Here is a 16,781-nt window from a genome sequence, read left to right as displayed (position 1 = left end):
CAAGGAAGCTCAAATACAAGAGGGGTAACGAACATTCCGATCAGATAAACTGAGAGCATTTGGCCTGTTATTGATAAACAATTTCTAGATATTTTAATTACAATGTTGACATCATGATGCAGGTTTTTCAGGAAAATTAGTACAGTGAAAATGTGATCAATAATTTGGCTCATCGTAGATTTAGAAGGGAAACAAAGATCGATGACGTGGGAATATGTAGTCTACATGGTTCCCAAGGGTAAGCGTTTTCTTTGTGATCCAGAGGTGTTGGCGTGTCAGTGGGTTGCCCGGCCCGAAGTCGCTGGCCTGCTGCTCAAGCAGATCACACTGAGAGCCCAGGCCAGCGGCGAGGGAGAAGGTTGGTAAAGAGCTTGGATGCTGAGCCCAGTGAGCCCTTAGGTATGAAGTTTGGCTCTAAAGAATTTCTTTTTTGTTCACTGATTAGTTTATCTCTTATTTCTATTCTAACAAGTCATCCTTGGGCAGACAGAGTAAATGGGATGGTAGGAGCAGGTGTCCATCACTCAGAAGAGAACTTAAATCATTCAGGAGGCAAAGGATTTTTTTCTTGGCATATAGAAAAAATATCATGTGGCTCCCAGATTTCAGCAGGGAGTAATTCTTTCATCTGCGAAGCGTACAGAGATGGATGCACACAGATCCATGGCTGTTGCGGAATAAGTCACTTAGTCATCCAGAAGACAGTGGGCTTGCCCATGTTCTCTTTAGGAATTATTATGGCTCCATCTCCATTGTTGTGGTAAATAATTTTGAATCTCAGGACTTCTCAGTGAAGTTTTCTATGATACGTTAAAAATGCATCACTCAAAAAGACACTTAATGCGTTTCCTGTTGAAACTATAGTTCGCCTATTTTCCCACAGTATCTCTGGCTTCTTGGTAGCCACTGTCCAGAGATGGGGTGACCAGCCTTCTACCTCAACTGCAGAAACAGAGCATGTGGGTCATGTCTGGACCCGACTAGATGTGTTGATAGGTGGTTAGTGGGGAAGTTCTCTCAGAAGCTTTGAATTCTTTGCTCGATAAGAGCAGGTCACTTACAGTATTTCAGAAAAACTTCATTCCACCTCAGTCTGGTGAAACCTCTGAGTTTGCCCTTCCAGTTCAATGGGTAGACTTGGGGTATCCATGTGAACCTTAATGGAGAGAAGTCTAGCATATTCACCTTAAAAAGAAGTTTATACATACAAAGGCTAATTATTAAATAGTCAATAAAATTGACTCAGGAGCAAAGGTGCTATTCAGCTTTCTTGGGCTAGTGGAGAAGTAGATCTCAGAGTCAGAATGGGTGCACTGGATAGCGGTCAAGGTGGTAGCGACAGCTATTTTAGAAGTGGAGCAGGCAGCCGGCCAGAGTGGTTGAGTGGGTGGAGCGTCATCCAGCGGACTGAGAGGTCCCAGTTCGGTTCCCGGTCAGGGCACATCCCCAGTAGGGGGCGTGCAGGAGGTGACCAATCCATGTTTCTCACATCAAGATCTCTCCTTCCTTCCTCTCTCCCCCCCCAAAAAAAAAAAATTAGTGAAAACATACTAAAAAATAAAAATAAAAAATTAACATCATGCGTGCAGTGAGAAAAAGAAAATGATAGGAAGAGAACACTTGAATTGAATAAAGGGACTGTTTTGGTACTGGGCGGTGGGTGAAGAGGGAGGAGTCACCATCAGGGAGATCCAGGTGATGGTCTCCGAGGGGTCAGGTCCGGCCCTGTTCAGGACAAGGGGACCCGGCTGGGGCTGAACCCCGAGCACAGAGCAGGGGAACGCACTGCTGTGGCTTCGAGGAGCTGATCCGTTCAGAGGGAAGGAGAAGGGGGAGACTAAGGGGAGCTAAGACAGTCAGACTGTTTCTGGGAGCAGCGTGTGAGGAGAATCCTTTGAGACCAAGCAAGAGTTACATCCAGAGATTTGAGCGAGCCACTGCGAGCTCAGTCTGAGTGAGAAAATTCTGATTTCGATTCTATTTTTAGACTGTTTTGACCTACTTCGAAATCTCCCCAAAGCTCACAACCTTTCTGCTTTCCCCCTGGACCACCGCTGTGAGGTCAAAGGCGGCCTGTTGGCCTAATGACAAAGGTGTGTTTCAAACCTTTTCCACCTCTAAAATCAAATTTCACTGATGTTTTGCATCATAGCAAACTAATTCTAGCATATTCGTATGCAAATATTAAAAGGGATCCTAATTGCTTTGCCTATCCCAACCAGGCCTTTACTTTGGCCTTTCTTCCCAAGGACCATTGCTTTTCAAATGGGTAAATTAGAACATATTTCTAAATCCTGGAAGAGAAATACAGAGTTAGGGGAGTTTCAGGAAGGATCGAGGGTTTGTGAGGCAGAGGATTTTGAGGGATTTCTTACATCGCATTACAGAATTGGCCACAGGTAATATACAATCTATCTGTGTGTTTTTATATATGTTTATACAATATCTATCTGCTTATCTATATTAGAAGTATTACCTGTGCATTAGGGATGTTTTTCTTTCCTGAAATGATAGAGAGAAAGATTAGGCTGTAGCTGTATAAATATTTCTCTCTTATTGCAGAGTGTATAAAAATAAAACGACACTTTCAAAATACTTTACCCTGAAAACTTTTCTATTACTCGGGAAGCTCTTCTTAACGGCTTCCTTCGAGTTTGGTTTGTGATTTACTGGGACCATTCAGAGACAGCTCATATTTTCTAGACATACTGTAGATATTTTAATGCCTTAATCAATTTTTGCCACTTTAGTCCCTCTACTGGGCTAGATTAATCTTCCCCGAGGTTCCCAACTTTCAAAGAAGATCACTTATCAAAATCATCTTTACAGGAAAAAATGAAGCTGCAATTAAAGAAAACATACTCATCTCTCCAAGTCATATATCACAAATATTGTTAACTATGCTATAAACAGCCTTCAGAATAAAGACAAGGTAAATGTAGTCTTCAGTTCTAGAAAATGTGTAAAAACGAATATCGCCTGCTTTTCAAATGAAGTTAATTTGATTTTGCTCCACTAATGTATTATAGTGTCACGTCCAAAATAGTGGAGGCGCCATACCCAAAATTTGTGGTATGGGTGAAAATAAGGCTTTAAAATGGGGGGAGGGAGGAGAAGGTGTAGGAAACCCTGTATGAACATATCCTCAATATTTAATTTGTGGAATATTTTATTCAATAGGACTGTGATCATGTAATTGTCTTCCTCAGGCGTTTATATCCACCACGAGCATCTTCTTCTTGACAATAACCTCCTCCAACCGGCTCTCTGGGAAGACCTCTGCTACCACACCACGGGACTTAGACAAAAGGGGAGGGATTGCTTTAGTCTTCCTCTGTAAGAGCAAAGACAACACACTGGGCTGGCTATGTTTTTCTCTCTTTTCTCCTAAGTGAACAGGCTCCAGGAATACGGATCCTAACCAGCTTACCAAGACAACAGGATCTATGCCTCTCAACGTCTCCCCTACGATGCCATTCCCTTGGGTAACCAGCAGTCAAGAAAGAAGCCACGTTCTCAGACAGGCCTCCGCTGACCTGCTGCCCAAGGTCCTCTTGGTGTCCGCATTGATGCGCACAGTGAAGGTGGACAGATCCAGAGGCTCAGCCTTGAACTGCCCGGATCGTTCTGCAAGGCCCGTTCTCGGACACGTAGGAATTGAACAAGGGCTTACGTTTTCCAAAAAGGAACTAAAACCTGGGCCACCTCTAAAATACATTTTAAATTGTTTCTATCTGCAGCCAAACTTTGACATGGAAACGCTTCTACCCCCCTCTACCTTAGCACCCATATTTGCTGTCATTTCATCGATCTTACTGACGGGAAATGTGGTTCTGGGCGGTCATTTCTGTGAATGGCGCCGAGAGATGTATTCATCACCGAACACTTCTGTGATTGTCATTTGCTGCTCTGGTCAGCCTGGAAATATGGTAACTCTGGACAGGGGCGGGGGAAACTTTGGGCTGAGACTCAAGGGACTTGGGAGAGACGGGTCCCTGGCTGGACTCCAGTGTTAACTTTTGGAAGCCAGACACAAAGTCTCAGTGGGCCTCAGTTTCCCCCGGCTATAAAATGCGGAGTCAGCCCTGCCAGTGTGGCTCAGTGGTTGAGTGTCAACCCATGCTCCAAGAGGTTGCCAATTTGATTCCCAGTCAGGGCACATGCCCAGGCTGTGGGCCTGATCCCCAGTGGGGGGCAGGCAGGAGGCGGCCAGTCAATGTTCTCTCTCATTGACGTTTCTATCTCTCTCTCCCTTTCCCTTCCTCTCTCTCTAAAATCAATGAAGAAAAACATTTTTTAAATGATTGTCCAAGTTACAGTGCTCTCTGGAGTTTGTCCTGGCCTTAAGATTCTCTGTTTGAAAGCCTTTGTCCAAAGTAGAAGCTTCAACCATTCCAAAGAGTCTACAACAAGGACACTGTGACAGAGGCTTATATCAACATCAGCTCCAGCTTCTCAACGTCTCCCGTTTACCTCGGGGCATTTAATACCTGCGCAGGCAGCGAGGAGAGGCGTATACTCGCCGCCCCTGCTTTCTCTGCTCAGAGCTGCCCCGTGGTCCTGAGGGTCCATCCAGGGCCCTGCAGTCAGGGGGCACCGGCCACCGGTGGCCATCACTCAGAGAACAGAACCCAGTCATGCGAGGCATTCTGGGGGGCTGGTGGGGCTCCCTCCCGATCTTGTTCAGCTGGGGCTGCAGACTGGGGAGGCCAGGGCCAGGGTGAGTGGAAACCTGATTCGGCCTTCGAAAGGGCCCTGTGAACGACATGCTCGGGGACCGCGGGTGCCTCGTCTGCTCAGCGATTCGTGTGGGCTCGCCCCTCCGTGTCTCTGGACGACCTCATGCATCTCCCCCAGGCCCTCCGACCACAGGCCTGCTTGCAGCCTTTCGCTCTTACGGACTCTCAGGAGGCCTCGGCTTTTGCAGGAGCTGGAACCGCACGAGGGAGCGATCGTTTCTTCCCAGGAGTGAGCCCCGGGATCGTATTATGCTTGCTTCCAGCCCCTGCGGTCCCTGCTGCGATCGAGTTTCCTACTGACTGCAAGCTGGCGCTGCCGCTGTGTATGTCCTCTGCGAGCCAGGAGCCCGGCGTGCTGGCGTCTCCTCCCCGTCGTCCCGACAGGCGTGGTCACCTGCCCTTCGCAGACTGGACTCGTTCGTGGCAGCCCTGTCAGGACAGGGCTTGTGGCCCTCACTCGCTCATGTCGCTGTGGTGGCTGAGAAGCCGGAGCAGGCAGTGCGAGGGCACAGTGTGCACATCCCACAGGACACAGCGAAGGACTTCGGGAACCCGGCGGGGAGGGAGAGGCTGGCGGTCCGCGGGGAGGTCTCACGGTGGCCTGGGCCTTGTCCTGCTCCACGGAGGGTTTTGAAGAAGTGAGGTTTGTCACGTAACGGGCAGTGAGGCCCAGTGGTCAGTGGGACAGTAAGAAAAGGTGTGACATGAAAGCATACCTTCGTTTTTATTCTTATTATTATTTTCCTTTATTGATTTTAGAGAGAGAAGAAGGGAGAGGGAGAGAGAGATAGAAACATCGATGAGAGAGAACATCGATGGGCCGCCTCCTGCACGCCCCCCACTGGGGATGGGCCCACAACCTGGGCATGTGCCCTGACCGGGAATGGAACCCGCGACCTCTTGGTGCCTGGGCCGACGCTCAACCACTGAGCCACACGGGCTGGGCAGCATACTTTAGATTTAATATGCATCAGTGGGCTGTCCTCCAGGTCCCCAGTTTGGAGTAATTTGGCAAGTCCGATCCAAAGCAGTGCCGATGACAAGCGGCCGGACACAAGCATTGTGTGGTGCCTTGGGATTCACAGCCTTTCAAACCCTTCGTCTCCTTGATCTTCACCAAGGCGCTGAAGCACAGGCCGGGCAGGGATCCATAGGCCCATGTTAGAGGGGGGGAAACAGAGACCAAGAGAATACAAGAGTCAATCAACAAATACAGGTCGGGGCAAAAGTAGCTTTACAGTTGTTTGCACAGGAAAAAATACAGCAACGAATAAATAATAATGGAAGCATGAACTTCGCGTTTTGCGTACCCACAACGGTACGCCGACTTTTGCCCCACCCTGTAGATCACAGACAGAACTGAGGAGAGGGTTTCAGTCTTCAGACACCCAACATGTTGCTTTTTAATTCTGCATCAATCTGAAGAAACACAAACGAAAACGTAACTCGCACGTGCTTTGTATCCCCTCTAGGCTTACATTCATTTCCTTGTCTGGGTGCTTCCGATGTGTCTGCAGCACAACAGTTACCTTCCTTACAGAAGAGAAGAGCAGAAATCGGGTCTCGTGTTAAGTAGATTACGCTTAGCTGCCAGGAGAATTTCCCCACTGCATTGCCCTGTTGCGTTCCAGATTGTATTTGAGCTGTTTTCTCGTCCGCGAAGCGAAGGGGCGAGGCTGTGTTCGGCTCACTCTGTGCCACTGTCATTAGCAGACTGGGAGGCAAAGAAAGACCCGGAGCTGTGAGGGAAGATGATTATACAGAATCACAAGTGCGGTGCATTATGCATGTTTTAAAACTGGATGCGGTCTTCACGTTCTAAAGTGTTTCCTTATGAATTATCTCCAGCCTTCGGTGAACTGTTCCGTCTCACCGCAAACATAACCCTTACACAGATCCCAATCAGCTTGTTTGTCCTCCATACACGACACTTAAAATTTTCAAAACGTGTTTACGTCCAAAGACAAAATGTTTAGTTTCGGAGAATTCTCTCAGTGGATGGAGGGCTTTATTAGACTGATGGGAAACAGCCACTGAAATACTTCCATTTCTGTCCTTAGTCACAACTTTCCGGCGTGCTTAAGTATTCACAATCATTTTTAATCTAGTGACGCCTATTCTTTGTTTAATGCCCTGCGGATGCATCGGAAACCAAACTGTGTATTTCGACTTTCAAGAACAAATGAACTTTGAAAAGACTGATAAACTGGATTCAATATTTTTTCTCTTAAAAACATTTCCAATTTTAATTGAGAGCAATCGTTATTTTATGTTTTAATTATTGCCCTGATTACGTGTAGCTAAACTGATTGACCATGGTAGTAATCAGCTGCACTAATTAGCTCTGAGCTGATGGAACCAGAAGGACTTAAAACATTCAGTTAGAAGAAATAAGACTAATAAAATCTGCTTTTATTTTGGATGGTCCCTGACTTTGGAAAGACTCGTGTTACATGTCCAGGCTTCAGATGGGGATTTTAGAAAGCAAGAACCTCATATCAGTAAGACAACCACCACAACACAAAGCCCAGGGAAATAGATTTCAGTACTAAAACTTCCTCTCTTGTTTTCTTCAAATTTAATTTTTATAATGCTATGCATAAGTTTCTGATGATAAGCTCATAATTGACCTCTAAATAAATGGGAGCTCAAATTGCCTGGAATAGCAGGACAGAATCTCTGCCTGTGATTTCTGATATTTTACGTGCAGAAGTACAAAGCCAAGCTAACTGCCTGATTTTCAAGTTCTGTGCGTGAGTTTACCAGGGAATCATTTGCTGCAAAGACCACTGGACTGCTTTTTCTTCTTGGGACATACGCGGACTTTCCTCCCACGGTTTTTGACACGATTGTTTTTTATTGCCTTAAGTTTGATTCTAAGGCAGATAGGACCAAGATGGGTGGAGAGCAAACACACGGCTTGATAAAACCCACAGTCAAGTGTCATCTGTGCACAACCACAGCAGTGAAATCCCAAACCAGGCACAGCTCACCACTTTTTCTAAAGAAAAAAAAAAAAAAAAGAAATATCATCAATACTCGGCGCAGTTTCATTAAATGGCTCATGGAGGTCCCCGGGTTTCTCCATGAACCTGGGTCACCTCGGCACACACCGTGGGTGATTTCTGGTTTCAGATGGAACCGTTGTGAACTCTTAGTGGGCCCAGATTTGCTTTGAGTCTTAATGTTTATTCCTACTGAAACTCAGGAGATACAAACTGAAATAAAAACACTGTGTTCAAAGGGCTGCCTGAAAGTTGACACCAGCCAGCCCTGCGCAGCTGCGGCCGCTGTGGTCCTGGGACCAGGGTTGCTGGGAGGCTGGCCCTCCGTGAGGTCATTAATGGAGTAATGACTCCGAATTTTTATAGGCACTTCAACTGGTGATCACAGAGCGTGGTTTCATTTTCCTGCTCTTCTTGCTTCTCTCTCGGGGTTCTTTTCTGTGGGGCTGGCACAAGTAACGTCAGAGGCAAAGGAAACACACAGGGCAGTGGGGTGCCAGCCCCGGAGGGCACCTTCTCCCTCTGGGGTCTGATGGAGAGGCTGAGGGTGGCCTGCAGGCAGCCAGCCTTGGGCCAGCAGCACTGATGACGCGCTGGCTTTGCTTCCCCGCGGAGTGCCAAGCTGCAGAGGTGCTCCCCGCTCAGTGCCGGCTCTGGAAGAAAAGGGGGTGACCCCGGGGCTGGCAGACCCAGGAACATCACAGGAGGGTGCAGAACAGCAAGGGTCCAAACAGCGCAGGGCTGCAGGGCACCAAAGAGACAGGGCGGGTAAAGTAAGGAAGGGATAAGCCGTGTGCGTGTTTGTGCGTGTGTGTGCATGTGTGTGCACGCACACGCGTGAAATAGATATGATCAAAACAGACATTGTTTTTTCTACTGTCATGAGTTTGCTAGTTGTAAGATATGTAGGGGATTGTAGTAGGGAAGCAGACACCTGTTGTTGAGTGGAATGGAATCAGCAAATAAAGTCCTTAAAAAACTCAAATATTGAACAAACTAAAAGTGAAAATATTATGTACATATTATACATTACTTTTTAATGATTTTTTTGGGTAATAAAAAATGTGATTGTACAGCAACTAGTTTAAAAACGGACTTCACTTACGTTTTATCTGAGAACAGTGGACGCTGTGTTCTGCAATTCATTTTTATTGCCTCTGGGATTGTCCTGTGAGGGTTCTGTCTCTCTCTCTCACTGTGTATAAATGTGTATATGTTTATATATATATATATATATATATGCATGAATATATAATTATGTGTGTATACAAGTAACATACAGTCAACTTATTTTTTAAATGTAGCATAAAATATCGAATATATATCACACACATATACACATATACATGTATCTACCATTTATGATCTGGTAAATAGGACCTCCCAGAGAATAAGAAAATGGTCTGAGTAGAAATTTCAAAGTATAAAAGACTTTATATTGAATTCAAAAACTAATTTAATAAACTATTCATTTTAAAAACTCAAGATAAAAAATATTTGATTTCCATCTAGCTTGAAATGCTTAAATGGATTAAAATGGACAGAAAAACACTCTTAAGATAATGACTTCTCAATATCAAGTAACTTTAAAAGCAATTTTCTAGTAGAAAAATAAAAGGGCCTGTTTTTGTTTTAATGTTCCTGATTTTTAACTCTGTCATTTAAAAATATGTATTTTATTGAAAATTTTGCAGTCTTTTCTCGAAGCTTATATTCTGGCTGTTGGACCAGGAAAGGGTCACGGGCCAAGTGAGTTTGAAATCCATAGGAGACCGAAAGCTAAATGTTACTGACTCCTGCCGCAAACAAAGTCGGATAAAAAGATCAAGATCACTGAGCAAAGATGTGAGGTCTCTCTTGAAGGGGTCCTGGGCAGTTTGCTTGCAAAGGGATCCCAAACTCAAGTACAGAGACTGGCATTTTAACGGCACACAGTATTTGAGTACATATCCCTTTTGCCTTAGACACGTATTTTGTATTTTTATAAATACACATTTCTTTTTGAGTTAAAATATATTTTTAAGTAATCAAAAACAGATTATGTAGCAATGACAACTTGACAGTTCCTTGATTTACATCATCTCAATATGCTCATTGGTTCATTCAACCACGCTATGAGGTCGTTATCCCACTTCGCGGACAAAAAGAACCTGTGCCTATATGGGAACAAAACCCTCCATTTCCATCTCTGTGTTCCCTGGCACACCTCCCTCTTCAGGAACACACTGCTGCATACATGTTATATACTTATTAAATACCTCATGCTTGATTGATCAATCCGTGTGAGCCAAGATTCTTGTTCTGAGAGATGTTTACAACAACCCTTAAGAATATAGAACAAATACCTCCTAATTTTTACCAACCCCTTTGACTTTTTCCAGCTTTCCAGGAGTAGAGCCCAACGATCATGAGGTCAGCAAACCTCCCTTCAGGAGAAAGTAGCTTTTTCTTGCTCGGAACACCCCTGCTCTGTTCCCATGGCACCCTGCTCTGTGGAGTGCAGACAGTCGACGGGGTCCCTGTCAATCACTGGACTTCCTGAGCACCCGGGCTGAGAAACACAGAGCTGTGCAGAGAGGCTCTGGCTGAGGGCTGAAAGGAGAGAGCTGGCCTCGCAGGTCAGGGGAATCTGGGAACAGGGCCTTCCACCTGCTCGGGACCTCGCTGTGCTCATCTGTACAGGCGTGTTTGACAGGAGAGTTTCCAGGTTTCTTCCAGCTCTGATAGTCTTGTTTCCATTCACATCTTTTTTTAATTTAAAATAATTTTTCCATTGAAAAATGTATCTGTATTGTTGAGAGTATTACAGATGTCCCTCATGTTTCTACCTTTGACCCCCTCCACCCCATTCCCGCCCCACCCCCGGGCCTTCACCACATGTTGCCTGAGTCCATGGGAAACGCATACACGCGTAGAGGTTCTTTGGTTAATCTCTTCCCACCCCACCCCCCTTCCTTCTGAGACTCGTCAGTCTGTCCCCTACTTCCATGCCTCTGGCTGTCTGCTGCTCAGATTTCCGGGGATGGGAGGGCATGCACAGAAATACATTTAGAGCAGAGACAACATTCTGAAATGTTTGCGAGACTCATTCCAAAGGCACACATTCTGTTTTCTCCTCAACTGCCTTCTCATTTTTAGGTTCATATTTTCAAAACGACACCTTCTGAATAAGTAGATGGGGCCATAGAAGCGGCCATGAAAGCGCCCCAGTGAGGTGCAATGAAATACGAGTCACGGTTCCCAGGATCAGAAGCGTGTCAGAGGCCCATGTCATTGAGCACGACACAACTGTCATGTGCTCCGGGGGAGGGGTGGCCCGTGCAAACCAGCAGCCAGCAAACGTGGAAGTCAAAGGGGGAGTGACATGAAAGAACCCCCCAAGTGTCAGAGCCAGTCTGGCTCCAAAGGCCACCATGTGGGAGCGTGGCAGCTGGGTCCAGGTGTGAGCCGGCAGGTGAAACGCAGGACAGGGAAGGGGGGGGCACTTTCTGTCTTTGATTCTGTCCGTAACGTGATACGCGGTGTTGAGGAAGGTCACCGACCTTGATATATTGATTTCCTCACAGTGATGTGGGTGAAATAACACGATTTCCCTTCGTTGTATTTTTTATTATAAGACTGATATTTATAAAATGCTTGGATCCCTTTATGTGGAATGAGTCAGGACAACTAATAAAAAGAACTGCATTCATTCCCACCACAACTGTTCATGAAGGAAAATGAACGGTGTCACAGAGCAATTTGCTAAACTATGTTTTGTAAGTACAAATAGGAATTTTCTGCATCACACACAATTTAGTCTATCGAATTAGGATGAACATTAACCAAAGAGAACACAATACAGGAGCTGTAATTTAATGATCACAGGAGACAGCGCCTCCCACATAGCAAGAGGTTATCATAATTATTTACGTTTGGGTGTAGAAAGAAGACAAAATGTGTTATCTTTGGGATGGCTGCCTGCATTCAAAAAGGAAATGATCTTCTCAAAGGGTGCAGTCAGCCAAATGAATTAATTAAACTCGTCAACTTTGATAGTGGAAACAGAAATTTATACCCAATGAAGAATTGCTCTATTTTATGGCAAGAGGTTTTCTAGAGACAAGGAAAACTTAAAAAGACACAGAGAAAGAAAATCACAATTTTTTGACATATCACCGCAGCCACATATCCAACAGCTAACTCCTGTGGTGATGGGTGACGCCGGCACCCAGAGACCGAGGGGTCTACCCTCATTTCCAGACTTTTTCTCACTCTTGGAATTTCCAAGATTCAGATTTAGTGGGTGCGCTGCTCCTTAGACCAGACACGCGTTTGCAGAACATCTATTAGAACCAGGGAGGGTAAACAGAAGTACTTTCTGAATTGACAACAAGTCCTGTCCAGCTGCATTTAGAGAATCACATTTCAATCTGATCAGAACTAGATTTAGGAATAGAAGATGATAAAAGACCATCTTCCCCAAGCGTCTACTGGCATTACCTTCCTCTGCCTTTCTTCTATTGTAGCCTTTCCTAGACATTGAACTGAGTAAGAATTAGTGAAAGTGCTTGCTTTGGCATGGTCTTCCCCACTGGAGTGGTTCTAAGGGTAATGATGACTCCAGCTCATAAGTATGTCCTCACACGTTTGCTAAGGGGTGTGTGGTCGTGGGACCCCGCCCATCTGCTCAGACCGCAGGATCAGAACGAAGAGACTTTCTAGCTCTATTTGTAAGACAAGAAGAAGAATAAAAGCCAAGACTAGGACTAGTTAGACAAGATGCTGAGCAGGTTGGAGTGTTGAAATGTGCTAGAAAAAGGGGTATTTCAAAGAAGGTAAATGCAGTGGTTTTTAGAAATAAGGGAATTAGGGCAACTAAAACAAGGGAGGAAGGTACTGGAAATATTTTACCTAAAAGATGGTTTAGAGATGAAGTTTACCTTACTGTAATAGTCAGTCGTATTTTTATTGCATAGTCTCCGAATACTTGGACTTTGATTAGATTGGGCAAACTGAAGTTGCTTCTCCCCTTCAGTTTCATGAACAATGTCATAAAGCTGCATCCCTTTGAAAGTCAAAGATTATACCCACATTCGCATGAGCTGTATGAGACAAATACAAAATTATTCATAAATTCAACTCATAATTAGGGAGTGACTACAATATGCCAAGCACACCTGTAGGTGCTGGGAATACCTTAGAGAACAACTAAAATACTCCTGACCTCAAGGAACTCACATTCTCCTGGGGAAAGAGACAGATACTAAGCAAATCAAGATGGAAAACATGTGTAGATCAGAAGATCATACGTTTATGGAGGAAAACAAAACAGGGAGAAAGGATAGAGAGTTCCCAAGCTGGGAGATAGGGTGAGGATATGCTATTTCATCTAGAAAGTTCCAGAAAGACCTCCCTGAGAAAGGGGCATTTATGACACATTTGAAGGAGCTCAGGGTGAATTTGTGTATGGCATTGGAAAGAGGCTTTGAGCTTTTAAGTGACCTCATCTGAGCTAGCTGTCAATGCAACTCATCTGAAGTTCAGCTTAGTTGATTATTCTGTACCTCTATCAATGCTGATTCACTCTCATGAAGTACACATTGCAAAACACAATTTGCTCTGCACTGTCATAAGTTTCATTTAAGACTGCAAATCCAAGATCTTGAGAGATTTAAATCTTTACAGTGATCATTTTTCTATAAAAAGTTACCCATGAGAAAAATGTAATCTTAGTTCTTTACTGTAATGCACCATTGTGTGTAGCAGAAAGCATAAAACGGAGAATTAAGAAACCTGAGTTCTAGTCTCATGATATCTACAATACCTGTTAACCTCAGTTTGGAGGTTTAACCTGATTTGGATAATGAGGGCTCTGGACTACTTCAACATTTCCCAAAGGGCATTCCTTAGAGCCCTAATGCTGGTGACACTTTTGGAAAAAAAGAGATTCAGTGGACAAGAAAATTTGGAAATATCTTTATCACATGGACTTAAATTGGAGAGCCCAAAGCAGGTTGTAGGATCTAAAGAGGTATTGAATATATGGAACCCACTTAACTTTGTTTAACTCAAAGTGCCCTAAACATGCTGAAACAGACTTGGAAAAAGCTGACATAAGTCATAAATGCTAACATTTCCTAAAGTTTAGAAATTGTATGATTGTTCTTTTCCATTAAGTTAGTTCCATTCCATCAGTAAAGATAGACTAAATACTACTGAGGAAAACAGTCACTACAAAGCTTAAGGTTTAAGGCAAGAAAATTATTTCTTACTTACGCAGTATGTCCAGGTAGGGTTGACTCTAGTCTCTGCTCCGTGTTCTCACTGATGTTGCCAATGGCAGAACTCAGTCTAGAGCATCAACACAATGGTGGCATTAAGAAAGAGTTCAGGGTAAACGCATTTTAACGTGCAGTTGGAAGTCCATCCTTAATATGCACCTGGGATGTGTACAAGTATTTGGTAAAAGTGCTGATGATTCCATATTTACTTCCTGAAATAATGACACAGTTAAACAAAATCTAATATGTGGTGGCTTTTATGTGGTTGTGTGCTGGATTTTGTTGTATTCCAATAAAGAGCACTGAACTTTTTTCTGGAAGGCAATAAACTTACTTGTGAAAACACTCTATTCTTTGAAGCTAATTTGCAAGTTCTTTTAGGGTAGGTTTAGGGTTGATTTATTCTTCCAGGGTTAATTTAGCCCCACTTCTAAGGTGTGACCCCTAGGTCACCTCAATTGCATGTTCTGCGTGTTCAAGGAGGCTTCTCTACCCAGGCTACTAGGAATTTCAATTCCTGGTCCTGTGCAAACTCAGGAAAGTATTCACTACACAGCTCCCCAGGAGTTGGTGGGAACCAACTTCTTTTTTCAGAAGTTGTTCTTGCCTGTGCTCTTGGGGTTTCACTCTACACAACAAAGGTTGATCTTAAAGATTCAAGAAGACTATTTTGCATATTTTTAAGGCCTTCATTGCATAACTCTCCTGCAAAAGCTCTGCAAATTCTAGCTGCCTCTTCACTCAGGAAGGCCTCCAGGCTCTATCCAGATTTTCCCACACCATGCTACAGTCTAGAAATTTTCTCTAGTCAAACAACCCGGGTAACTATGTCTCATTTCTTTTGATTCCATTCTCCCAGGGATCAGCGTGTTGTGTTGTCTGTTGTTAAAAGTGTAAAAGTAGTTATTTCCAATATTTTGTCCAGTTTCCTAGTTGTTATGACAAGAGGTTAATTCAAAACTCTGTTCCTCCCTTGACACTGGAAAGACATGTCTCCTAAATCTGAAGTCAGCTCTTGTTTAATAAACACTTTGTTTTTCAGCATGGCGGGGCACCAGGCCCTGAAGGGCAACAAAATGGATTTTTTTCCCCCTGGGAGGACAGAAAGCTATAAACACGATAAGCCCCAATACTGTACTTCTGCTTCCCGAACTGTAACTCTTGGAGCCAATAGGAAAAGGATATAGTGACCTAAGTCATTGTCAATGCATATAAGCCAAGAGACCAATTTCGAAGGCAACCCACTTATTTATCCCTGAAACCTTAAGACTTAATACAGATAGTCTAAGTTTTATAACTACGTGTACTGAATTAATAGCAAAATTAGAATACATTATCAAGGCAGGAGCATGGACTTAAGTCTAGAAAAACAGCACTACTTTCTCTGTATTTCTTGGCAAGCCAATGGTTTGAGTTCGTACACCGGAAGAGCGGGCATTTTTTTGTCCTGATTATGAAAATAGTAACTCAAGAAATTGTCAGGAACGACCTGAAACCTAAACTGCAGTTCGCAGTAGCTGATAGTCTCAGGCACATCATAGACTGCTCAATAGCTATTAATCGAATGACTAGAGAAATGCAAGATGACAAGAACCGATGAGGCGGTGTAATGCAGTGAAGATATTTTCGTAGAAGGAAGGTGTTACTCTACTTCTTTGAGGCAGTGAGTTCTGAGGTAGTGTTCATGGTTGTAAAGGGATGGTTTTAACATTATACAGATGGACTGACAAGCTTCTCACAGAATTCTGGAGATAATAATTATTGAATGATACAATAAGAATGTAATAATAGTGAATTATTCATCGTGCATTTTCTAGGCACCAGACACAGTTCTGTGCACTTTTTATGTGTACCTCATTGAGCCTGTACTACAAAGTTATGAGGTGGATACTATTATCCCATTTTACAGTTTTGGAAACTGAGATGATATGTATACCTGACATACAGTTGATAAGTACATTAGTACATTGAGCATCAGCTCTATTATATACATATATACAATGCGCACTGTATATAGGGATAGCATAGAAGTGGTAAGTAACCAGAGAATTGTTACATAGCTAGCTAGCAGCAGAATCAAGTTGTGAACCGACAGTCTGGTCCCAGTGCCTACAGTTTTAACCACAGGGCTATACTGGCTGGCATGAGGTCCAAGACAGCGGTTCCCACCAATATTGACAGCAAGAAAAATTCCTCTAAGAGAGCTTTAAAAAAATTTTTAATCGATTTTGTAAGGGAGAGAGAGATAGAAACATCGATGTGAGAGAGAACGTCCATTGGCTGCCTCCTGCACGCTCCTTACTGGCGATCAAGCCATAACCTGGGCATGTGTCCTGATCAGAAATTGAACCGGGACCTCTCAGTTCCTGGGACGATACTCAATCCATTGAGTCACACCAGCTGGGCTAAGAGATAGTTTCTAAAACTAATAGCAAATGGGTTACAGGACGAAGTACTACAGTTACCCTCAATACTTGACAGAATCTGGATGTGTTAACAAGTCCCTAAAAAATAACAACAACAACAAAGAAGGAAAGGAAAGAGGCTGGTCAGCCAGAACGGCACAGAAACTTAACTTTGGTACCCTGAGCGGAAGAGAAGGCGCCTGGTCTGAAGTCCAAGCTGCTGTCCTCAGAGACGCAGGAGTCACGGTCGATTGTGGAGGCACATGCTTAGACCCTTCTGAGGCTAAATCATTAAACATGAAATCGTATGTCTCTATTGCAATGAGTTCGCGCACTGAGCAACATTCCCATCACAACTGGTCTTCGGTG

This window comes from Molossus molossus, unplaced genomic scaffold (genome assembly GCF_014108415.1).
Source record: "Molossus molossus isolate mMolMol1 unplaced genomic scaffold, mMolMol1.p scaffold_m16_p_3, whole genome shotgun sequence".
Lineage (NCBI taxonomy): Eukaryota > Metazoa > Chordata > Mammalia > Chiroptera > Molossidae > Molossus > Molossus molossus.
This window is presented reverse-complemented; position numbering follows the sequence as displayed.